This window comes from Nomascus leucogenys, chromosome 13 (genome assembly GCF_006542625.1).
Source record: "Nomascus leucogenys isolate Asia chromosome 13, Asia_NLE_v1, whole genome shotgun sequence".
Lineage (NCBI taxonomy): Eukaryota > Metazoa > Chordata > Mammalia > Primates > Hylobatidae > Nomascus > Nomascus leucogenys.
The window spans coordinates 85,700,096-85,726,229 of NC_044393.1; the positions used below are offsets into that span (position 1 = coordinate 85,700,096).

General features: G+C 35.8%; 1 non-coding gene and 1 pseudogene across 1 annotated transcript; one reads left to right on the forward strand and one right to left on the reverse strand.

Moving 5' to 3' along the window:
- Positions 1-3,235: 3,235 nt before the first annotated feature.
- On the forward strand, positions 3,236-4,547 carry LOC100582342 (annotated as a pseudogene).
- A 4,878-nt stretch (positions 4,548-9,425) lies between these two features.
- LOC115838188 lies at positions 9,426-9,532 on the reverse strand. Its single transcript, XR_004033217.1, has one exon. It is a non-coding gene; the product is annotated as a U6 spliceosomal RNA (small nuclear RNA).
- Between the last annotated feature and the right edge of the window lie 16,602 nt (positions 9,533-26,134).

A 26,134-nucleotide genomic window follows, 5' to 3' on the forward strand; every position in this document is an offset into this window, starting at 1 on the left:
CAAATCTTAACACAATTTGCCTTACCTCTGGCTGCTATATGGAATGCTGCCAATGCTTCATTTTAGAAACTTATTTGGATTAGTGGATTGGCTACTTGAGTTCCACTTATTTTAGTTATTTTGGTAATAATGTTTATTTTAGTTTTATGGATATAGATTTAGATTTGAGCACTCTCGAAGCTATTTCACCCAAGAGATTATATAATAAATCTGGGTAGGCTTTTAAGACATGGTGTCCTGGCCATGCAAAACTTCCATAGCTATGATTGAAAGTCAATACACCTTTTAGTTTAATTATGCCTCTAAATTAAACATAAAAATGGAAAAATAACCTGAGGATAGCCATTTAACAATTATTGCATCACTGTGTATTGTCAAAATAAGAAGACTCTTAATTACTGAGTTAATGCTCATACAATTGGGCTGTTTGTTTCTTAGTTTCAGTTTAGTCAACAGCACTCAAAAGATGTGGAATTTCAAAGTTATGTGCCAGACTGCTGAGTGGGCACTTCTCAGGAGGTGTCCTAGGATGGTGAGAGGCCTCTCAAATTCACAAGGAAGGTAGAACAGGTTAAGCTGAACTGTGGATTGTGAAGAGTTGCTCTCTATGCCCTTAGGTCCATCCTACTAAGAATGAGGAGGGAGTACCTCTTTCCATGCCAAACCTGATTGACAGGCAGCCTTGAGATGATAGCTAGTAGCATGAAGCATTGAGAGGGAGGGAGGGAGAGAGGGAGATACAGAGAGAGAAGGAAGAGGAGGAGGAGTGGGAGGAGAGGAGGGGAGAGAGACTGGAAGAGAGAGAACTGGAATGTCAATGCAACCTTCGCTATCACCAAAGACCCAAAGACAGCATCTTAAAGAACGGATGAGTTTTCTCCCATGAATTTTCCCAAGGTCCAGAGTGGAGGGAGCAAGCTTACTTGGAGTTCTTTGAAACCTTGTGCATTATCATGTTTGGAGTAGTGGTGGGAATTTCAATAGGGAGAGTTCTGTGTGAAATGGATTCAGGAGGAAACAAGAGGCTAGGTTGGGGGTGGCTGCCTGATGTGAGAGATGTGAACAGCCCAACTGGATTGGCCCAGTGGAGGTGCAAAGGGAGCATCTGAAGGACCAAGACAAGTGCCCAGGAAAAGAAGGTTTAAATATTAGGCAGGCTTAGCAGGACTAGTTAGTTACTAGTTCTCTTAATCAAGAAAATTTGTCCTCTCCTTGCTTGGCTCAATCCAAGATGGACCAAAAGCCCTGATTTGCAGCAAAGAGAAAGTGGAACAGGAAAAGGAAGAGTTCAGCCAGCAATACCCTCTGAGTTGACCAGGTTCAATCATCTGACAAAATAGGGGACCAGCCTTTCTCATTAGCAAATAGAGATTGTGCATTGCAACTTAGAATACGTTAATTCATTTATAAAGACAGTGAAAGACATTTCCACTTTATGACATCCCACTCATCTTGCTTGCTGAACACGTCAGTAATAATGCTATCTGTTACAGATTACTCTTTATTCTAGAGTGATCCCTCAGGATTGAGGGAAACACAGCACTTTTGCTAACTTGGAACATTCTGTGTTCCAGTGGTCAGGTGGGCTATTAGAATTAAGACTTCCTTTGTATTTTAGAGTATTTATTTATCTATTTAACACATACATGTTGAGTGCATAGTATTTGTCAGGCACTGTTTTTAGTAGTCTTGGTTTGAGGTGTTAGTCAAATCACACTATGAATGGAAGCAGACTTCTGGGCTCCAGGGACCCTGTATCAAGGCCATGGGGCACTCAGGAAGTACTCTAGTAAATGTGGTGCCAGGAGCTCCACGCTCGAGGCGCCCTAGTTAGGAATTACACTAAGCTGATGGGTACCTGGGGGTATGTCCACTTTTCACACAGCTACTCTAATCTTTGAAACTCTGTAAAAATGGAGACTTGTCTATTTCTAACTTAATCTGCAATTTAAAAAAATGAAGAGAGTTTTTTCTTTGCTTAACACTTTTTGTTTTGTTTTGTTTTGTTATGTAAAGACTACATTTCTATTGTTCTTTTCCACTGTTTTTCCCCTAGGCTACCTCCTTTCCTAGAAAAGTTAACAATGTTTTGTCTGTGTGTTTTGTTACTCTCCAACTTACTCTTTAGATTGTAAACATCAAAAGGATAGATTTCTGCAATCCAACATCGATTTTGGTTCAATAGAACAGAGTAGGGCCTGAGTTTTTGTCATTTTTCTAAGTTCCCCAGATGGTTTTGTCAGCTGTGCTTGACAACCAATGCTATACAAAGACCAAGCTGTGAGGTGAGGTGTTTGGTATAGAACCAGTCCCCGATCTATACTTCTAAACTCCTTATCACTACTCTCAGCTAGCAATGTGCATTCTGATAAAGATGTGAGATAGCCATCTGAGAGAATGTATGTTCTAATAGTGCTGTAAACTTCTGGATCAAGGTTTTTCAACTTCAGTGCTATTGACATTTGAGACCAGATAATTCTTTATTGGGGGAATTTAGAAGGTGGGGTGTCCTGTGCATTGCAGGATGTTTAGCAGTGTTCCTGCCCAGGGAATGCCAACAGCAACTCCCTCATCTTTTAGTTGTGACAACCAAAAATTTCTCCAGTCATTGCCAAATATTTCCTGTGGAACAAAATCACCACTGATTGAGAACCATTGCCCCCACTTCTATCCTATTCTCTTTTCCCATTAGGGACAAGACCAAGAGAGGGACATTTGAAAAGACAGAGGTGTTAGTCAAGAAATTTTCTAGAGGGAAGACATAGACAATAGCAAATGTCACAAAAATAATTTGTTGAATTGAGTTCTGCAAAGAAATAAGTTGAAATCCTAGCCCCCTGCACCTGTAGTTAAGATGAGGTCATACTGGATTAGGCTGGGCCCTAAATCCAATGACTGGTGTCTATATATGTATAGGGAAATGGAGACATTTTTGAATTTTCAGCCTCCGGAACTGTGAGAAAATAGATTTCTGTTGTTGTAAGCCAATGTTGTTACAACAACCCTAGGAACCTAACGGAAATGGTAAATAAAGCCAAAAAAAAAAAAAAGAATGACCACGACTGCACTAACTTTGTTTTGAACATACGATCAAACATAAGTTTTAAGAATTTGGAAGTAGACTGTATGAGAAGAAAAACATAAGTTGTAAGATAAACTGTGTTCTGTAAGATCATAATAACATGTTCTGGGTGGACAAACTTCCGGCAGCAGCAGTTCCAGTGGCCAAGGCAAGATGGTTCAAAGTCAGAGTGGTGGTCATGGTCCTGGAGGTGGAAAGAAGGATGACAAAGACAAGAAAAAGAAATACGAACCTCCTGTATCAACTAGAGTGGGGAAAAAGAAGAAGAAAACAGAGGGATCATATGCTGCCAGCAAACTGCCACTAGTGACACCTCACACTCAGTGCCAGTTAAAATTACTGAAGTTAAAGAGAATTAAAGACTGTCTTCTCATGGAGGAAGAATTCATTAGAAATCAGAAAGAAATGGAACCATTAGAAGAAAAGCAAGAGGAGGAAAGATCAAAAGTGGATGATCTGATGGGGACCCTGATGTCAGTAGGAAACTTGGATGAGATCATCGATGACAATCATGCCATTGTGTCTACATCTGTGGGCTCAGAACACTATGTCAGCATTCTTTCATTTGTAGACAAGGATCTGCTGGAACCTGGCTGCTTGGTCCTGCTCAGCCACAAGGTACATGCCGTGATAGGGGTGCTGATGGATAACACAAGATGCCCCGGTCACAGTGATGAAGGTGGAAAAGGCCCCCAGGTGACCTATGCTGATATCGGGGGGTTGGACAACCAAATTCAGGAAATTAAGGAATCCGTGGAGCTTCCTCTCACCCATCCTGAATATTATGAAGAGATGGGTATAAAGCCTCCCAAAGGGGTCATTCGCTATGGTCCACCTGGCACAAGTAAAAGCTTTTTAGCCAAAGCAGTAGCAAACCAAACCTCAGCCACTTTCTTGAGAGTGGTTGGCTCTGAACTTATTCAGAAGTACCTAGGTGATGGGCCCAAACTTGTACGGGAATTGTTTCAAGTTGCTGAAGAACATGCACCGCCATCATGTTTATTGATGAAATTGAAGCAATTGGGACAAAAAGATATGACTCAAATTCTGGTAGTGAGAGAGAAATTCAGCGATCAGCGTTGGAACTGTTCAACCAGTCAGATGGATTTGATTCTAGGGGAGATGTGAAAGTTATCATGGCCATAAACCAAATAGAAACTTTGGATCCAGCACTTATCAGACCAGGCTGCTTTGATGGAAGATTGAGTGCCCCCTTGATGATGAAAATACTAAAAGCGCATCTTTCAGATTCACACAATCAGGATGATGCTGGCCGATGATGTAAACCTGGACGACTTGATCGTGACCTCTCTGGTGCTGACATCAAGGCAATCTGTACAGAAGTTGGTCTGATGGCCTTAGAGAATGTAGAATGCAAGTAAAAAATGAAGACTTCCAAAAATCTAAAGAAAATGTTGTTTATGAGAAATAGGAAGGCACCCCTGAGGGGCTCTATCTCCAGTGAACCACAGCTGCCATCAGGAAAATGGTTGGGAGATTTCTCGAACCCTGAAAGGGATGAGGTTGGGGGAGTTGCCCAGAGGAATCCTTGTTCTCGTTGATTTTTATTATCAAAAATTCTGTGTCTTTTGGAGTATGATGTGTAAGTGCCCATAGGGTGGCCTTTGTCTGTTGGTCACTGTGCAGCAGTCTGCTTCCTGATAAAGTGTGCTGTTTCTCAAAACAAAACAAACATGTTCTATGAATTGCAGGTCAGAACACACTTCATTACAGATCAAGTAATAATTTAGGAAGCAGAAAATAAGTGCTCAGAACATAGTAATAGGAGTAGGAGTATAGCACCTAACTCTGTATGTTAAAGTTTGTCAAAGTGTTTGTAAACCGTTAAATGCTCTAAAAACAAAAACAAAACAGTGCTAATGTGTTTATGCTTTCAATCCTATTTATTACAAAAAATTAACTAGTATTTATGTCTAATTAATTTACTTTGCATCGGGGAATGTTTTATTCTTTTGTTTCTGAGTCCCAGTCAAGTTTCTTTATGGCAGAAAAAAGTATCTGAATTTTTATGATGAGCATGTACCACCTTTGTAATTGGGAAATGAAAATCATTTCTAATTCAAAAGTAAGAGTTTATGATCTACTAGGGTATACATACTATTTTAATTTATTTTTATAAAGTGCCCCAAACAAATTTTATTCAATCAGGCACTTAATCCTTAAGAAGGCAGCAAAAACAAAAGAAATATAACATGACATGAAATATATTTTTTCATATAAAAACTATTTTAAATGTTTTTATTTCAATGATGTATTTAAATTTATGAGAGTATAGAAAAATGGAAAACATGAACAAGTCCAACTGGCTATACACAGAACATATTGAAGTGAGTGAATATTAGGTGAGGGACACATTTATTTCTAAGATTGTGAAAAGAGGTAGGAAAAATATATTTTACAAAGCCAGAAACATTTCTACAAATTAACAAAAGCTGAATGAATTTAATTCATACTTTTGTGTTTTCAAAGCCAGAGCTGAAAAGGAAGTAATTACTTTTTGGGTGCATTTTCTACAATTAAAATATGCTCCTACCAGGTTTCTATTGTGAGATTTTCATAGGTATTGTAACTTGGACCAGAGAGAAATGGAAACAACTATAGTGTCTAATAGAATCATATACTAGTTCAATAATGATTTGAATCTATTGATCGTCTTTGCACAGTCAAGTGTGACAACTTCCCCCTGAGCTCCTACAGTGACATTTTGTGGCATTGTTTCTAACACACTCACCATTCCTTCCATATTTTTCCATAAATACAATTACCCTTTCTACTCCTTAAAGCATGCCAGTCATCTGCATACAACCCTTTCCTTTGAATTCCTCCATCCTGATTCATTATACTTCTCCCTCTCCCTCGATGTTCCCAGGGTACGACAGTGAAGGATTGGGATGCCTGGTAAAGGCCGTGAACAGCAGTAGAAACTCACTCCATTTGTCAAGCATATGTCTTCATGTGGGATCTTGTACTACTGAGGGAAGGAATACCTCTTTCTTCCTTCAAAGAGAATATTCCTTTCATAAGCCACGTGCCTATGAGCAGTTTCCACCTGGAGAGTGTACTTTCATTCTTTTTTCTTTTTCTTTTTTTAAATTCAATAGCCCAGGGAAAGTGCTTTTTTCTTTCTAATTCCCCTAAAGACATTGCATGAGCTGCACTGGCTTGACATACCCCACCTTCACCATTTCGGGTGTTTTTGCTCCAACTCAGTATGCCTTGCTTTTTGCTAGTACAATGATTTTTCTAAAATATGTGATACTTGATAAGCAACAGAAGTTTCAGTTGAGATTTTTGTATAAAATGACAATCAAATACAAATAAGGTGTGTAGAAAGAAAATAAGGTAAAAATAGGCACTAGGATAGTCATTCTTAGTATGTTGTCACTTGGTTCCTTCTTTCAGGATCCTCCCGAGTGCTTGTTAAAAGCACACATTCCTAAGCAGTGCAAGACTTACTGAATGACTGTCTGGCTGTGGGAGAGGGTGGCCAGGGAATCTGCATTTGAATGAGCTCTCAATGTCATTCTGTTATACAATAAAATTTGTGAATAAATGCTTTCACAGGAACTTACATAAATTAGGTTGAAATTGAGAAACAAAACAATATAGTAAGTGTCCCAACTTCAGCCTATGTTTTATATCCAACAATGAGGTTCAGATGTGTTAGTAAACTGAGAGTGTAAGACTACCTACCAGAAGTGCAGAAGCAGAGGCCCTGAGGATTTTCTTGAGAAAAAAAATTGAGGCTTCACGTAAAGGGAAAGTGGCATGACAAGCTTGATGCAGTGAAACTATCCACTGTCAGAGGAAGGATCTGAGTGAGTCTATCAATAGGGCTCTGTCCCTAGAAATAGCAGAGTACCCTGGACAATGAAGAGAGAGAGAGAGAGTGCTGCAAATAAAAACCAGGAAAAGCTGTCTCACTAATAACGCATAATTGAGACATAGAGGCTCAATAAGCACAGCTTTAGCACCTCGCTTTATCAATTGGTATCTAATTATCCAATCAGAAAGCACTCTAAATATTTCAGAGGGATTTAATATAGTTAAATGTTTCTAAATTGTTAGAAGGCGAAGCCATAGGGAAAAGAAATGCAAGGAAATGCAAGAAGCTGCTAAAACTGCTCAGACTGAGAAGAAAGAGAGGAAAGTGGCAGTGCCCCAAACCATAAGAGCTAAAACACCATGGCAACTGGAACTTTCACTGCAAGCACTGAGTGAGAATCCAGGAGTCTGCAGTCCCTCAGTGGCTGCTTAAATCAGTGGTGATATCACAGATGCTGCCAGAGCCAGAGTAGAAAAAATTACTTATCTCTTCCTGGCTTCTAGTCAGCTGCTCAGGCTGCCCATGGGCAGAATTTAATCAAACCCTGTGAGCAAAGGGGTCCAGGAAAATAGTCTGGACGCTTCCAGCCCTTGACAGAATAGAGGGTAAAATGAAAAAGGCATATGTGAGGCTGAGAGCCAAGAGGAAACTAACAGGTTTACCCAAGAACAGATTATAATAGGAAAAGCAGGTAAAACAATTCTACTCCATTTACCCCTTACCCTATTACAAAGTTTGGATAGCTGGCAATTCCTAGACATAGGTCAGCTGGCTGTAAACTTTGCTGGCCTTTCAATCACCTGGGATCTTTAATAAAGTGTCCATGCCTGGTTTTTACATCCTAGATAGTGTGATTTAATTAATAATGAGTGCATCCTGGGCATCAAGATGTGCGGTACTTCTGCAGGTGATTCTAATTTCCAAGACACTCGGCGCTGGTGCCATGGGTTACAGTGGAGGCTATGGCACCTGGGGAGCAGGACATAGGAGCAGTAGCACTGAGTCTATTAAAAAATATGAAATGCTCCCTTGAGACTCTCAGAAACTTTTCAGGGGACTGTGGTACAAGGAGGACAAGGAACCTCAGCAGATTCAATAACCCTTGAAATACAGATTGTACCAATATATGAAAATTCAAATTCATAATCCAAATAGATTACATGGTTATTCCTATCACCTCTGACTTCTTGGTAACACAAATATTCAACATAGGGTTTTTTAATGTAAGGGTTAGTCTCATATATTTACAATGGGATTAGTATTATATTAAGTGGATTTACACAGACTCTTCAGAAAAGTACTTGTTGTACCTTTGACGAGCAATCTAGATGAAAGCAAAACAAACAGTGCAGAGTGAACAGAATAAGCACCGAAATTTGAGAAAGACCGAAGAACTGAGTTACAGTCTCTGATTTGCCTTTATCTGATTGTGTGTTACAGAAGAGTAAGAGATTAAACTCTCTGGGCCTCTAAAATAGTCAATAGATGATACATGAGCACTCTTCTAGCACAAGGATTTGGACTAGTTTTGCCATTTATATTATTTCTCTATCATATGATACTTTGAGTACTTTTTGTACTTTTCACTTATCCTTCTAAAGTCCTTTTTGGGAAGAAATTGGCCATTTATATGGAAAAGCCCTGAAGCTACAGTAGTTTCTCTTTTGAATTGGTTGATCTGAAATTACAAAGTGAATGCCTGACTAGCTACAGGGAATCTTTCCCTACTGTATGTGTTCTCTGGGTCAAGAGAAAAAAAGGAAGGAGGGAGAGAGCCGTATTGTATAATACAAAGAACTCATGCTCTACATTCATGCATTCAAACCCTTGGTCTCTTCAGACATCAGGGTGTGTGTGTGTGTGTATATGTATATATATATATATATGTATGTGTGTGTATACACTGACCATCAGTTTTAGATATATTTATAAGTATGTTTTAGTACAATATTATTAAATACAAATGTATATTTCTAATAGCTATAATTATTTCTTACGGGTAAACAGGAAAATAAATGCATTTCATCCTTTTTCACGTTAGAGAGTTTAAGTAATGAATCAGGTTCTTTTTGTATTTCTTATTCTTTACTTCCATTAAGTGAAAAGTCTTAAGTTACAATAGGAGATCATTGGGAAAGGCAGCCAAAATATGACGGCTCTGTCAGGTAGCTCTGGAAAGTTGAATTCAAATGAACACAGCCCCCTTCAGGGCTCCCGCCTGGATGACAAGTAGGTAGGTATGTTTCAATAAGTAGCTGCTAAATTAACTAGTTCAGCTGAAGGGGAAATGTCAAATGAATTCCCAATCCACTCTTTGGGTGCATTCAGCATTCAGCAGGATTTCTCATGCTCTATAATATCATTGAGTGTGATTTTTTTTTTTTTTTTGTAATGAAAACCACAATTTCGTCATTGGGTGCCACCCATTTTTGCTTAGATTCACACTATTTCCTTAGTGCTAATTAGCAGATACTGAAATGATCTTGACAAACTGCGCAAAATATGGAACGCTTCACGAATTTGCATGTCATCCTTGCACTGGGGCCATGCTAATCTTCTCTGTATCATTCCAATTTTAGTATATGTGCTGCCGAAGCGAGCACAATTGGGTGTGATTTTAACATAAGCCCAATAATTTATCATCTCTCTCTTTCTTTAGTGAATGGAGAAAGCAATACAGGCTTAAGGTGGGGGGGGAACCAAAATTTTCAACAGTCTAGTTATTTATCCTGAAATGGACTTTATTTTCATATTCATTCCTATTAAGAAAAAAAGTCTTCATATCCCTAATATTAAAATAATATTTTATTTTATAATTATAGATTTAGCCTCTGCAACATGCTGATTATATCACTCATCTACATCACTTGAGCAAGACACATAAAATCATAGGCATATTCAAACTTTCAATATTAGAAGTATTTATTAAGAAATAGTTTTATCTCATATTTCATTACTTAATTTTGAGTGGCATCTTTACCTTTGACGTGCCGAGGAATCCCTGTGGGAAGTTAGGTCTGTACTGCCTATTTTTTCACTCAAAAGGCTGAAAAGATGTAGACCAAGAGAATATGCTTTGAGTATATTGAAGATAGTTGCTGTTTCATCACTGGAACATGATCCAGAAATCTCATTTCAACCACCAAGAATCATCTGAATAAAGCTCTGTGTGGATTGGTATCCAGAGCCAACATCTCCTTAGATAGCAGTGCCCTTCACTGCTACTCGCATTGTTGATTCTACATTGCCACTGATATTGAAGCCCCTGTCTCCAGCTGAATTATGGCACAAAAAATACTGGTAAACTAAATGAAACATCTCCTTTCCTGGGGTTTGTGTTTTTAGTAACAGATCAAATATTAACCAAGACTTTCTCCTTGACATAGGTACCACATGTGTCCCAAGCACAGGGTCAAATTCTGTACCACAAGGACTGCATAGCTTTAAACCAACATATCTGCTGGCATGATCATCTGATATGAATTGCATTCTATATTGTATGTATCACCACTGTGTGGTAACAAACATCATTTAATAAGGAAATTTTTAAATATTTTTTCATTAACTTATTCTGATTTCTCTTTAAATCTAACATTAATCCTTAATTTTCTTTTTTTTTCTAAAGACAAATTTTTATTATTATTATTATTATACTTCAAGTTTTAGGGTACATGTGCACAACGTGCAGGTTTGTTACATATGTATACATGTGTCATGTTGCTGTGCTGCACCCATTAACTCGTCATTTAGCATTAGGTATATCTCCTAATGCTATCCCTCCCCCATTCCCCCACCCCACAACAGTCCCCAGTGTGTGATGTTCCCCTTCCTGTGTCCATGTGTTCTCATTGTTCAATTCCCACCTATGAGTGAGAACATGCAGTGTTTGGTTTTTTGTCCTTGCGATAGTTTGCTGAGAATGATGGTTTCCGGCTTCATCCATGTCCCTACAAAGGACATGAACTCATCGTTTTTTATGGCTGCATAGTATCCCATGGTGTATATGTGCCACATTTTCTTAATCCAGTCTATCATTGTTGGACATTTGGGTTGGTTCTAAGTCTTTGCTATAATCCTTAATTTTCTACGTCATTTTGCAAATACCTTGCCATACTGTGATGTAACTCTCAGGACTACAATTTTGAATGATATGACTGTAGTTTTAGGATCTTCTCTATCTTTGTTTTAAAAATTAATCTTTTTTCACTGGAATATATATGTTTTTTCTAATTCAAGAAAAAAATCTTTAGGTCATTCGTGTTTTTAATTTTTAATTATACAGACTTCATTGGTTTTATGCCAGTCTTCAAATGGCTCCGAAGTCTAATAGTTCCAATGTTCGGATATTTACTAGTGTGTATCTTATTTGTAATCTTCATCTTAGGTTCTTATGCAGATATTCGCACGTTTATGTATATTAGTCACTACACTAACAGATTTTACTTTTTTCATGGCAGACTCTCATGCTGGATATAATTTGAGATATTCTCGTGAGTTATATATTCATGCAGTGCTTTTCATTGCTAATTTTATGTTTCACTGAACCATTTTTGAGACACTAATACATTTTTGTGAATTGGGGATCTGAAGCAGCATAAAAGTAAGAGCAAAATATAAAGTTCACCCCATGTAAAAATTAGCATGCAAGTGACAGCACCATATTTTAGTGAAGATAAACCAGAAAAATTGAGAACGAAAGCTATTTTTCTAAAAAAAAAAAAAAAGACAACCTTTAATAATATAATGAAAAAGAATGTATCTCCACAGAATAATAAATTTACATTTCAAGTTTGTATAATGAATATATATAACTTTAAGTTTTTATTGTAATTACTTTTATACAAATTTTAGATCATTTGAGACAAATATGGTCTGCCAAAATATTTTTTAAAATACTTCTACATCATCTTATTGATAGAAGAATAAGTGGATGGTTAATGTTTTAAAGGCTTCCTTAAAAATGCTGAATGAATCACTTACTAGCTAATTCACTATGTGACCTTGGATAACATTTAATTTCTTGGAAATTCAGTTTCATCACCTGTAAAATAGGGACAAAAATGCATAGGTAAATTTGTGTTACAAAAATGATATAACATCAAGCATGAATATCAATATAACTGCATAATAAATATTAGTTTCATTGTTTATCTAAATTCCTTATTGTACTGGTTTGAGTTTATAGGCTGGCCATAATAGAAAAGTGAGTTTTTGTTGTGAAATACTTTGAGAAAATAAGTTTATATGTAATTGTATGTGATTTTTTTTTCACAAAACTATCACTAAGTACTTAGAATGATTATATCAGGAGAGAGTGCAGATAAAGTGAAGAATGGAATAAAGGTAAAGATAGTAGTTTATTCCTTGCATTATTTCTACCCTAGCCTCAATCAGAGAGAATTATCTATTGATTAGTGTATATTTGGAGGTGAGGGTTTGGTAAATGGCTTTCATTTTGGTGAACACTAAGTAGAAAATATAAGCCAGCTGAATGGGGAAAGTAAAGATTGTCACTGTTCACATGTTTTAAACCTTCTAAAATGACTCTCAATAGAAATAACTTTATTATTCCTCAACTTTACTACACTTTTTCTCAATTATTTTATACCTATCTATATTTTTGTTCCTAAAATCTAATTAGTTTTGGTTAGAATGTTTTTGATTGATAGAGTGCTATGGTTTGACTATGTCATCCAATTTTTGGGTCATGAGGGCACCACCCTCATGAGTGGATTAATGCCATTATCACAGGACTGGGTTCCTTATAAAAGGAGGAGATCAGCCTCGCTTTTGTCTGTCTTTCACCCACGTTATCCCTTCTACCGTGTTATGACACAGCAAGAAGGCTCCCACCAGATGGTAGCACCTTGATCTGAGTTTTATCTGCTTTAATAATGGGCAAAAGATCTGAATAGACATTTCTCAAAAAAAGATATATAACATTTTCATTTAGAAGTCCTTGAATCATTCATATTTATATCTTTATTATTTAAAACATCTGGGTTAAAATTCTAAACAATCTTTATCAACATAGAATACACATCAAGAAATAAACCTTACAATGAAATACAGAGAAAACGTCAATACAGAGGAGTCTTTCTTAAGTCATTTTATCTTCAATATTGCCTAATATAATTGATTGTTATATTTTGTAATTATAAGTGTATTTACATAAATAACTATGCAGTTTTATGCATATATATGTATGTTTGAGAAAGTATGGTGGCTCTGCTATTAAAGGTCAGGAGCCCATTTTTTTTCTGTCTCATTTTCCAACCATACTAGGGTGTTTCCCTTATTTGCTTGGTCTAAAGTAATTACCACATCCTAACCAATGGGAAAGAAAAAGAGAGAAGAAGAGGGAAGAGGTGTGATGTCCAACTACTATGTACATCAGACATAAAACTTACATGCCTCCTTTGTGTTTGTAACCATTCACTTAGATGCAGACCCACAAAGGGCTGCAAGTAGCTTTTATTTCTGATCATCTATGCCAACAATTAAAACTTGTACTTTCTGTAAATATGCAAGGAGTGAGAATATTTGAAAAAAACTTGAAGCATTTGCCATAAGCAAAAATAAGGGAAAAATTAATAATTGGAAAGAAATAATAAGCCAATACTTTAATTTGTCATTGTAAAAGCAATATAAAAGTTAATAAAACTACAGTGGTAAATATTACTAGGTGTATATAAAACATACGGTCAGAAATCTGTAGAATAAAAATGGAAAATCCTCTTTTCTTTCCCTCTCCTAACACATGTAATCCCAGTCACTAAAGAGGTAAAAACTCCTGATAATTTGTTGTTTTTAAACTCTAGAGCTTTCTCTATGTATGAGCAATAGCATGGACATATGCATGTTTTCATTTACTTATAAAAATAAAAATGTACTAAAATTTGCTCTATTTATTTGTCTTGGAATAATAAGTATAATACTGCAGCAAACATCTCTGTACATATGCCTCTTAATACTTGTGTTAATAATTCTGTAGGATATATTCCTAAAAATGGAATCCCTAGGTTAAATGGTAAAAAGGTATGCACTACTTGATTTTGGTAGATATGTCAAATGTCATCTGTAAAAGTTACACCCATAAAGGCTCTTTTTCTCCACACAGGTCAACAATAGATATGATCAATATTACTGATATTTTGTAGGGAGTTTGAAAACAGATATCTCATTATTTTAATTTACTTTTCCCTGATCAATTACGAGGTTAAATGGTTTTCTGGTATTTTCCAGCTATTTGTTTTTCTCCATTTGTGAAATACATTTCATATCATTTGACATTTAATTTTGTAGTTAGCATTTTTCCTATTGATTTGTAATAATATTTGAATGTCATGGCTATTAAGCCTGTGCTATATGTATCATTGTTATAACTTACAAGAATTTTCTCTCAGTCTCTCATTTCTCTTAAAAATTTATAGTATTTTGCAATGCACAGCATAATACATATGTTGTTAAATTTTATGATTTGCACTTCCATGTGGTAAAATATAATGGTAGGTCCTTAATTCTGCCCTTTTTGTATACATCCCACAATACAGAACAATAGTAAGAACAAATGAAACTACCCAAAAATATTCCTGGTCATCAATAGAAGATGACTATAAAGAATTTTCTAAACAATTGTACAAAACAAAGAAAAAAAAATAGCAAATCTCCTGAGCGATCTCCTGAACATTCATCATAAGCTTTTGCAGCTAGCAAGGACAGTCAAAGGACAAACAAAATACTTCAGGTAAGAACGAAAGGGAAGTTAGTGGTGGGACTACATTTACTTTAAAACTGCATGCCAATATCCCTGATGAACATAGGTGCAAAAATACTCAACTAAATACTAGCAAACCAAATCCAACAGCGTGTCAAAAGTTAATACATCACATTGAAGTGAGTTTTACTCCAGAGATACAAGGATGGTTCAACATATGGAAATCAACAAATATAATCCACCATATAAACAGGATTAAAAACAAAAAACATCACCTCAGTAGATGCAAAAAAAGTATTAGATAAAATACAGACTCACTTCATGGTAAAAAATATCCTCACAAATTAGGCACGGAAGAAACATGCCTCAAAATAATAAAAGTCGTGTATGACAACCCCACAGCCAACATTGTACTGAACAGGGAAAATTTGACAGCATTCCCTCTATTGGATGCCTACTTTCACCACTCATATTTAACATAGTACTGGAAGTCCCAGCTAGATTAAGATAAAGAAATAAAAGATATCCAAATTGGAAAAGAGAAAGTCAAATAATCTCTGTTCAGTGAATATATGATCTTATATTTAGAAAACTTTAAATACTCCTCCAGAGAAACCCTTAAATTTGATAAATGACTTCAATAAAGTTTCAGAATACAAAATCAACATATAAAATTGGTAGCATTTCTATATACCAGTAACAATCAAGCTGAGAATAAAATCAAGAACTCAATCCCATTAAAAATAGCTACAAAAAGATAAAATATCTAGGAATATATTTAACCAATGAGGTGAAAGATGTCTACAAGAAGAACAACAAAACATTGATGAAATAAATCATAGATGACATAAACAAATGGAAAAATACACCATGCTCATGGATCAGAAGAATCAATATCATTAAAATGACAATACTGCCCAAAGCAATCTATAAATTCAGTGCAATTGCTATCAAATTACCAATGTCATTCTTCACAGAATTAGAAAAAACAATCCTTCAATTCAAACAGAACAAAAAGCCCAAATAGCAAAAGCAATCCTAAAGAAAAAGAACAAAGCTGAAGAAATCATATTAACTGACCTGAAATTATACTACAAGTGTGTAGAAACTGAAACAGTGTGGTTTCAGCATAAAAATAGACAGAGCAATGGAACAGAATAGAGAACCCAGAAATAAAGCCACATACTTAAAACCAACTGAATTTTAACAAAGTAGAAAAAAATTAACTGAGGAAAGAACACCACATTCAATAAATAGTGCTGAGAAAATTGAAGAGCAATACGCAGAAGAATGAAACTGGTCCCACATCTCTCACTACGCACAAAATTTAACCAGGATAGATTAAGAACTTAAATGCAAAACATGAAACTATGAAAATCCTAGAAGAAAATCTAGGAAGAACTCTTCTGGACATTGGTGTAGGCAAATAATTTATGACTAAGTCCTCAAAAGGAAACATGACAAAAACAAAAATAGACAAATGGGACTAAATTAAACTAAAAAGCCTCTACACAGCAAAATGAATAATCAATGTAGTAAACATATAACCTACAGAATGAGAGAAAATATTTTCAAACTATGCATCTGACAAATGACTAATATCCAGAATCTACAGGGAACTCAGGGAACTCAACAAGAAAAAAACAAAAACACCCATTATAAATCAGGCAAAGGCCACAAACAAACATTTTTCAAAAGAAGACATATAAGTGGCCAACAAACATATATATATATATATATATAAAAGCTCAACATCACTAATCATCAGATAAATGAAAATTAAAACCACAATGAGATACCATCTAATACCAGTCAAAAAAGGCCATTATTAAAAAGCAAAAACAACAACAGATGTTGGTGAAGATGCATAGAAAAGGGAACACTTATATACTGTTGGTGGGAATGTTAATTTTAATAGTACAAGTTGTATGGAAAACCATTTTGAAGCATAAATGTAAAATCTAACACAATATTTTTTGTTCTAAGAAACAAAAATATAAAAGAAAATAAAAAGGGACAAAATAATAAGATCGGATGGAACTTGAGAAGAAATGGAGGAAAAAACTAAACTTTTTAGAGATGAAGACTAACAGATATTGGTGAAGATACACAGAAAAGGGAACACTTATATACTGTGGGTGGGAATGTAAATTATAATAGTACAAGTTCTATGGAAAAACGTATGGAGATTTCTCAAAGAACTAAAAATAGAAACATCATTTGATTCAACAATCCCACTACTGGGTATATACCCAAAGGAAAGGATATCATTACATCAAAAAGACACCTGCACTTGTATATTTATTGCAGCATTATTCACAATAGCAAAGATGTGGGATCAACCTAAATGTTGATTCCACAAGGTGTCCAAGTGACAACACATTCAAGTAAACAGTTAATAATGTTCATTGAGTGAAGGCAAGAAACCTACAAAAATAAAAATATAAAAGAAATATGCCTGTAAGGGAAATATTTATTTGTAAAAGCTACAATTCACAATGAAAATATAAGTTATATATCTATGCTTCAAATAACACAGCAGCAGTTTTTGTGAAGCAAAAATGTTACAATATGCAATGAGACATACATAGAAAAATACTAATAATAGGATCCTTTAACAGGCATTCATAGTAGAAGACAGATCCAGTAAACAAAATTTAAGTAATGATACATAAGAACTAAAGAACACAATTAACAAGGTTGATCTTATGAAAATACATCAAACTTTATACCCCATTAGTAGAGAATACTTATTCTTTTCAGTTTATTGAATATTTTAAGCAAATATAAGGTATAAATATTGTGAATAACAATCTTTAATCACAATGCAATGGAAGTGGAGATTATGAATAAAATAAGAAAAAATGGTCCTTCCACATGGAATGCCCTATTAAATGACTCTTGGGTGAAAAAGAGAAATACAATTTAATAACAATACTTTTGGGAAAATAACTACAATAATGAAAGCACTACACATCAGAATCTATGGCATACTGTTTAAGAATGATGAGATGCCTTTATCAATAAAAATTAAAGAATAAAATAAATAATTTCCCACCTCAAAAAAGTAGAGATAGAACAAAGTTAAGAAATCTCTACAAGGATATAATAAATATAAAAACAGACAATAGAGTATAGAAACAGTAGATATAATTAATATCTGAAATTATTTTTTTAAAAAAATAAATCACTATGTAACTTTAATAAAAAATTGATAGCACAATACCAAAAAACTGACAACTGAAAATTAATCATTGAAATAGAAAACATTTAAAATTTCATGAGGCAAGGGAAGGTGGGAATAGGAGCCAAGACTAACTTGCAGCTCCTGCTCAAACAGACAGAGCAGTGCATGGAGACTAACATTGTGGTGGACTTTGCTCCAAAAACTACCACAAGAACATACCAGGAAAGCTGAGATGATCTGCAGACCCTTTGAAGGAACTGGATTGCCGCTGCAGGCTCCCTGTGATACCGAGAAACTGAGTCTGCTTGCTTTCTCAGGTGGGAGTCTGGTGGTCTGGGGCAAGTTCTCAACCCTGGTCACCAGCTGCCTGGAAGTGGACTCAGTGCTCTTGATGGAGCACGGTGGGAGTGAGACTAGCCTTTAGGACTGCACGCTGTGTGGGAGCAGGGTGAGGCCTGTGACTGCCAGCTTTCCCCAATGTCCTTGGTGACCTGTATGGCTCAGCAGAGACAACCATAATCCTCCTGGGAACATAACTTCATTGGCCTGGGAACCGCACCACCATTCCCCACAGCGGCCACAGCAAACCCCTCCCAAGGAGAGGGTGACCTCAGACCTGCCTATCCCTGCCCCCACCTGGTGGTCTTTCCCTACCCACCCTGCTGATGAAGACAAACGACATAATATCTTGGAAGCTCTATGGCCCTGACCACTGCCTGAGAAACATGAATACTTAACCAGGCAACCCTAGAGAAAATTTGCATCCTCCCTGTAGTACCACAGCTGATGTGCTTTTGAAAACGCCACCTCCTGATTACAGGCCAACCAATATAAAGCCAGTGCACCAAACAAAAATGCAACCAAGGGCCCTCACAGAATACACTTCACCCTCCTCCAACCTCCACCAGAGCATATGCTGGTATTCATGGCTGAACAACCTGAAGATGGATCACATCACAGGACTCTTTGCAAAAACTCCCCAGTACCAGCTTGGAGCCAGGTAGCTCCACTGGGTGGCTAGACCCAGAAGAGCAAACCCAATTACTGCAGTTTGGCTCTCAGGAAGCCCCATTACTAGTGGAAACTGGAGAACACCACATCAAGGGAGCACTCCGTGGGACAAAATAATCTAAACAGCAGCCCTTGAGTCCCAGAACTTCCCTCTGACAAAGTCTACCCAAATGAGAAGGAACCAGAAAAATAATTCTGGTAATATGACAAAACAGGAATCTTACCCCCAGAAGATCATACCAGCTCAACAGCAAGGGATCCAAACCAAGATGATATCTCCGAACAACCAGAAAAAGAATTCAGAAGGTCAATTATTAAGCTAATCAAGGAGGCAACAAAGAAAGGTGAAGTCTAGCTTAAAGAAATCAAAAACAAATTCTTGAAATACACCAAAATAGAACCTCCTTAAAGCATAAATCTTAAAGAATCTATATTACAATAACACAATATTAAAAAAAAGGTATTTGGCAACAAACAGCATGATGAATAGAATAATCCCTCACATCTCAATACTAATGTTGAATATAAGTGGCCTAAATGCTCCACTTAAAAGATACAGGATGGCAGAATGGATAAGAATTCATCAACCAAGTTTCTGCTGTTTTCAGGAGACTCACCTAACACATAAGGACTCACATAGACTTAAGCTAAAGAAGTGGAAAAAGGTATTTCATGCAAATGGACACCAAAAGTGAGCAGGAGTAGCTGTTCTTAGACTAAATAAACTTTAAGGCAACAACAATAAAAGACAAAGATGGACATTATGTAATGATAAAAGGACTAGTCCAACAGAAAAATATCACAATCCTAAATATATATGCACCTAACACTAGAGCTCCCAAATTAATCAGCAGTTACTACTACAGCTAAGAAATGAGATAGACAGCAACGCAATAATAGGGGGCCTTTAACACTCCACTGACTACACTAGATAGGTCATCAAGACAGAAAGTCAACAAATAAACAATGAACTTCAACTATACCCTAGAACAAATGGACTTAACAGATATTCACAGGACATTCTACCCAACAACTTCAGAATATACATTCTACTTCTCAGCACATGGAACATTATCCAAGACAGACCATATGATAGGCCACAAAACAAGTCTCAGTAAATTTAAGAAAATCAAAACTATACCACATACTCTCTCATACCACAGTGGAGTAAAATTGGAAATCAACCCCAAAAGGAACCCCCAAAACTATGCAAATAGGTGGAAATTAAATAAAGAGCTCCAGAATGATCACTGAATCAACAATGAAATCAAGGTAAAAATTAATAAATTCTTTGAACTAAATGATAATTGCAGCACAACCTATCAAAACCTCTGGGATACAACAAAAGCGGTGCTAAGAGGAAAGTTCATAGCATTAAATGCCTACATCAAAAAGTATGAAAGTGCACAAATAGACAATCTAAGGCCACACCTCACAGAACTAGAGAAACAAGAACAATCCAAACCCAAAACCAGCAGAAGAAAATAGATAGTGAAGAGCAGAACTAAAGGAAATTGAAACAAACAACAACAACAACAAAAATAAAAAAGATAAATGAAATGAATGCTGGTTCTTTGAAAAGATGAGTAAAATTGAGAAACCATTAGTAAGATTAACCAAGAAAAGAGAGAAGAGCCATATAAGCACAATTAGAAACAAAATGGGAGATATTACTACTGAGACCACAGAAATACAAAAGATTATTCAAGGCTATTATGAACACCTTTACACACATAAACTAGAAAACCTAGAGTAGATGAATAAATTCCTGGAAATACAGGACCCTTCTAAATTAAACCAGGAAGACACAGAAACTCTGAACAGGCCTGGCACAGTGGCTCATGCCTGTAATCCCAGCACTTTGGAAAGCCGAGGTGGACAGATCACCTGATGTCAGGAGTTTGAGACCAGCCTGGGCAACAGGGTGAAACCCCATCTCTACCAAAAATACAAAAATTAGCCAGGAGTGGTGGTGCGTGCATGTCTGTAATCCCAGCTACTCCAGAGGCTGAAGCAGGAGAACTATGATTAGGTTCATACCAAAACCTGAACCCGGGAGGTCGCAGTAAGCTAAGGTCATGCCACTGTACTCCAACCTGGGAGACAAAGTGAGACTCTGTCTCAAAAAAAAAAAAAAAAAAAAGAAAGGAAAAGAAACTGAACAGACAAGTAACAAGCAGCGAGATTGAAATGATAATAAAAAAAATTGCCAACACAATTACAAAAAAGTCCAGGACCAGATGGATTCACAGCTGAATTCTATCAGATATTCAAAGAAGAATTGGTTCTAATTTTGTTGACATTATTCCCCTGGATAGAGAAAGAGGGAATCCTCCCTAAATCATTCCATGAAGCCAGTATCGCCCCAATATTGGAACCAAGAAAGGGCATAAAAATAAAATAAAACTACAGAGCAATATCACTGATGAACATAGGCAAATATCCTCAATAAAATACTAGCTAACTGAATCCAACAGCATAACAAAAAGATAATCCACTATTATCAAGTAGGTTTCGTACCAGGCATGCAGGGGTGGTTTAACATATGCAGGTCAACAAAGGTAATAACACCACATAAACAGAATTATAAACAAAAATCACATGAGCATCTCAATAGCCGCATTTGACAAAATCCAGCATCCCTTTATGATTAAAACTCAGCAAAATCAACATAGAAAGTACATACCTTAAGATAATAAAAGCCATCTGTGAAAAACCCACAGCCAACATTATACTTCATGGGGAAAAGTTGAAAGCATTCCCCCTGAGAACTGGAACAAAATAAGGATGTCCACTTTCACCACTTCTATTCATCCTAGTACTGGATGTCCTAGCCAGAGCAATTAGGCATGAGAGAGAAATCAAGGGCATCCATATCAGTAAAGAGGAAGTCAAACTGTCACTGTTTGCCGATGATATGATTGTATACATAGAAAACCCTAAAGACTCATTCAAAAAGCTCCTAGAACAGGTAAATGAATTCAGCAAAGTTTCAGAATACAAAATTAATGTACACAAATCAGCAGCTCTGCTATACACCAACAGCGACTAAGCTGAGAATCAGATTAATAACTGAACCCCTGTTATAATAACAGCAAAAACAAATAAAATACTTAGGAATATACCTAACCAAGGAGGTGAAAGATCTCCACAGGGAAAATGACAAAACACAGCTGAAAATAATCATAGATGACACAAACAAATGGAAACACACCTCATGCTCATGGATGGGTAGAATAATTATTGTGAAAATGACCATACTGCCAAAAGCAATCTACAAATTCAACACAATTACCATCAAAATACCACCATCATTCTTCACAGAACTAGAAAAAAAATGCTATAATTCATATAGAACCAAAAAAGAGTTTGCATAGCTAAAGCAAGACTAAGCAAAAAGAACAAATCTGGAGGCAGCACAATACTCAACTTCAAACTATACTATCAAGGCATAGTCACCAAAACAGCATGGTTCTGGTATAAGAATAGACACATAAACCAATGGAACAGAAGAGAAAACCCAGAAATAAAGCCAAATATTATACTTACAGCCAGCTGATCTTCAACAAAGCAAATAAAAACATAAAGTGGGGAAAGGACCCCTATTCAACAAATGGTTCTGGGATAACTGGCAAGCCACATGTGGAAGAATGAAACTGGATCCTCATATTTCATCTCCTACAAAAATCAATTTAAGATTGCTCAAAGATTTAAATCTAAATCCTGAAATCATAAAAATTCTAGAAGATAAATTGGAAAACTCCTTCTAGACACTGGCTTAGGCAAAGACTTCATGACCAAGAACCCAAAAGAAAATGTGAAAACAAAGATAAATAGCTAAGACTTAATTAAACTAAGAAGTTTCTGGACAGCAAAAGAAATAATTAACAGAGTTAACAGACAACATACAGAGTGGGAGAAAATCTTCACAATCTGTACATCCGACAAAGGACTAATATCTAGAATCTACAAAGAACTCAAATCAGGAAAAAAAAATCCCATCAAAATGGGCTAAGGACATGAACATACAATTCTCAAAAAGAAGACATACAAATGGCCAACATGCATATGGAGAAATGTGCAACATCACTAATTATAAAGGAAATGCAAATCAAAACCACAATGCAATACCACCTTACTCCTGCAGGAATGGTCATAATTGAGAAATCAAAAGATAATAGATATTGGTGTGGATGTGGTGAAAACAGAACACTTTTATACTGTTCCAGGGAATGTAAACTAGTACAAACACTGTGGAAAACAGTGTGGAGATTCCTTAAAGAACTAAAAGTAGATCTACCATTTGATCCAGCATTCCCACTACTAGGTACCTACCCAGAGGAAAAGAAGTCATTACACAAAAAAGATGCTTACACATGCATGTTTATAACAGCACAGTTTGCAGGGACAAAAATATGGAACCAGCCCAAATGTCCATTAATCAAGTGGATAAAGAAAATGTGGCAAATATATACCATGGAATACTATTCAGCCATAAAACAGAATGAAATAATGTCATTTGCAGCAACCTGGATGGAATTGGAGACCATTATTCTAAGTGATGTAACTCAGGAATGAAAACCAAACATCGTATGTTGTCACTCATAAGTGGGAGCTAAGCTATGAGGATGCAAAGGCACAAGAATGATACAATGGACTTTGGGCACTTGGAAAGGGCAGGAGGTGGGTGAGGGATAAAAGACTACACATTGGGCCGGGTGTGGTGGCTCATGCCTGTAATGTCAGCACTTTAGGAGGCCAAGGATGGGACATCATGAGGTCAAGAGATCAAGACTATCCTGACCAACATGGTGAAACCCCTCTCTACTAAAAATACAAAAAAAAAAAATTAACTGGGCATGGTGGTACATGCCTGTAGTCCCAGCTACTCGGGAGGCTGAGGCAGGAGAATTGCTTGAACTCAGGAGGCAGAGGTTGCAGTGAGCCAAGATCGCACCCGAGATCGCACCACTGCACTCCAGCCTAGCGACAGAGAGAGACTCCATCTAAAAAACAAAGACTACACATTGGGTACGGTGTACACTGCTTGGGTGATAGGTACACCAAACTGTCAGAAATCACCACTAAAGAATTTATTCATGTAACCAAACACCACCTGTTCCCCAGAAACCTATTGAAATAAAAATAAATAAATAAAAGAAACAGGCATTTAGAAAATAATAATTAAAAAATAAAATTTCATAATATACTATGTAGATGTCTACAGAAATTTGAAAACTTAGGTGAAATGGGATATATTTTAGATAAATATTGGTTTAAAAAGATGGAACCATTTGAGATAAAAACCTCAAACAGACCAACTCTCAATGAAGAAACAGAGAACGATATCAAATAAGTACCCAAAAAATAAAATAAAGCCAAGAAAACAAAGAAACGAAAAACCCAACAAGCTTTCGTAAGGGGCTTAAAGCAGACCTTTAAGCATTGATTGTTCCAATCCTCTTTACATTGTTCCACAGTATTGAAAATTAAAGAAAACTTAATAATTTTTGTGAAGTACAAATAACATTGCTACCTAAACCCGATAAAAACAGTGTAAGAAGGTTATAGACAAATACCACTTTTGAATACTTAAAGTTCTAACCAAAACATTAGCCAACATAATCAAACACTATTGTGGAAAATAATATACTATGACAAGGTGAGATTTGTTAAAGGAATGTAAGTTTGGCTTTGATTAGGAAATTCATCAGTATAATAATATAGCATATTAATTGAGCTAAGGAAAAATTTGTGGTTATCGTCATGGATGCTAAAAAAGCCATTGACAAAATTTAATCCCCATTCTTTTTATAAATAACAAAGAAATAGAACTTGATGGACATTTTCTCAACAACTTAAGATAAATCATTGTGTGCATATATTTATAAAATATTTTATCAAATACATATATATTTATAAATATATATCATACATAGTTTTACAACTAAGGGAAATATACATATAGGCATATCTATAGGTATAGATATATAGACAAACATATATATATTTCCCTTAGATTAAAAGCTAGCATCATATTAATATGGAAACATTAAGAGTATTTGAATTGAGATAAGGAAGAAGACAAGGCTGTCCATCAATTCCTATATTGTTGAATATTTTCCTAGAAGTATTAGATAATACAATTGGACAAGAGAAATCTGTTAACAGTCTAAAAATCTTTTAAAAAATACAATTATTTATATATGCAGACACTATAGGACACCTGTAAAATCTTAAAGCAGCATTCATCTCCTGCAATTTTCTGTGATTATTGAAATGTTCTACACTGAGTTGTCCAATATCATAAACATACAACTGGTGCCTACCCTATTGGACAGAATGATCCTAGGGAATCAATGGTAAAACTAAACATAATATAGTAAGATGGTAGAATAAAACATTAGTATTCACAAATTAATAGCTTTCAAAAACAGAAAAAAGTAACCAGTTACAAGACATAACATTAGAAAACACTCCATTTACAATGGCACTGCCACCACTGCCAACAACAAAAAATGCTTGGGAATAAATTTGGCCAAAAATGTGGGTAACCTTGACACTTTTGAAGAGTTTTGGCCAGTTATTTTGTAGAATATCCCTTGATGTTTGATATTTTCTGAAGTTTAAATTTGGGATATATATATTTGGTTAGAATACCATAGAAGTGAAAGTGAACCTTTCTTGGTGTACCATATCACCAGCATATGGTGTTGATGTGGTCCATTAATGATGCTAGATTTACCCTGTGGTTAAGCTGGTGTCTGCAGTTTCTGTACTGTAAAGGTACTATTTTTTTGGTAATTAATAAATTGTGGAGAGATGTAATTCATAATATATTGTGAGGCTGTGTAAATGTTCTGTCTCCCTTCATAATTTCACTCACTATTTTTAGCATTCAATGATGGTTCTTGTCTGTTATAATTAATTACTGTAGTGTTTTCCAAATGGTGATTTTTTTTACTCCTACCATTCTTTATATATTTATTAGTATGAATTTTACTGTAAGGAATCCTCCCTATTTATTTATATCACTATGGAATCATAACTTCTTATTTTATTCTATGTGTTATAATAGAAAACTATAATTATTTTATCCCAGATTTTTAATGTCACCACAACTTTTGAGTTTTCCCTTATTTTCTGGCACTACAAGATGTTCCAGGCTTACCACGTAATACTTTTCCTCCAGAATCATTCATTTGAAACTCTGGTTTCTTTTACTTGAGGATGGTGTTCAGAAACCAAGATTTGGATACTAATCGTGGCCATTGGTACTAGGTGATCATT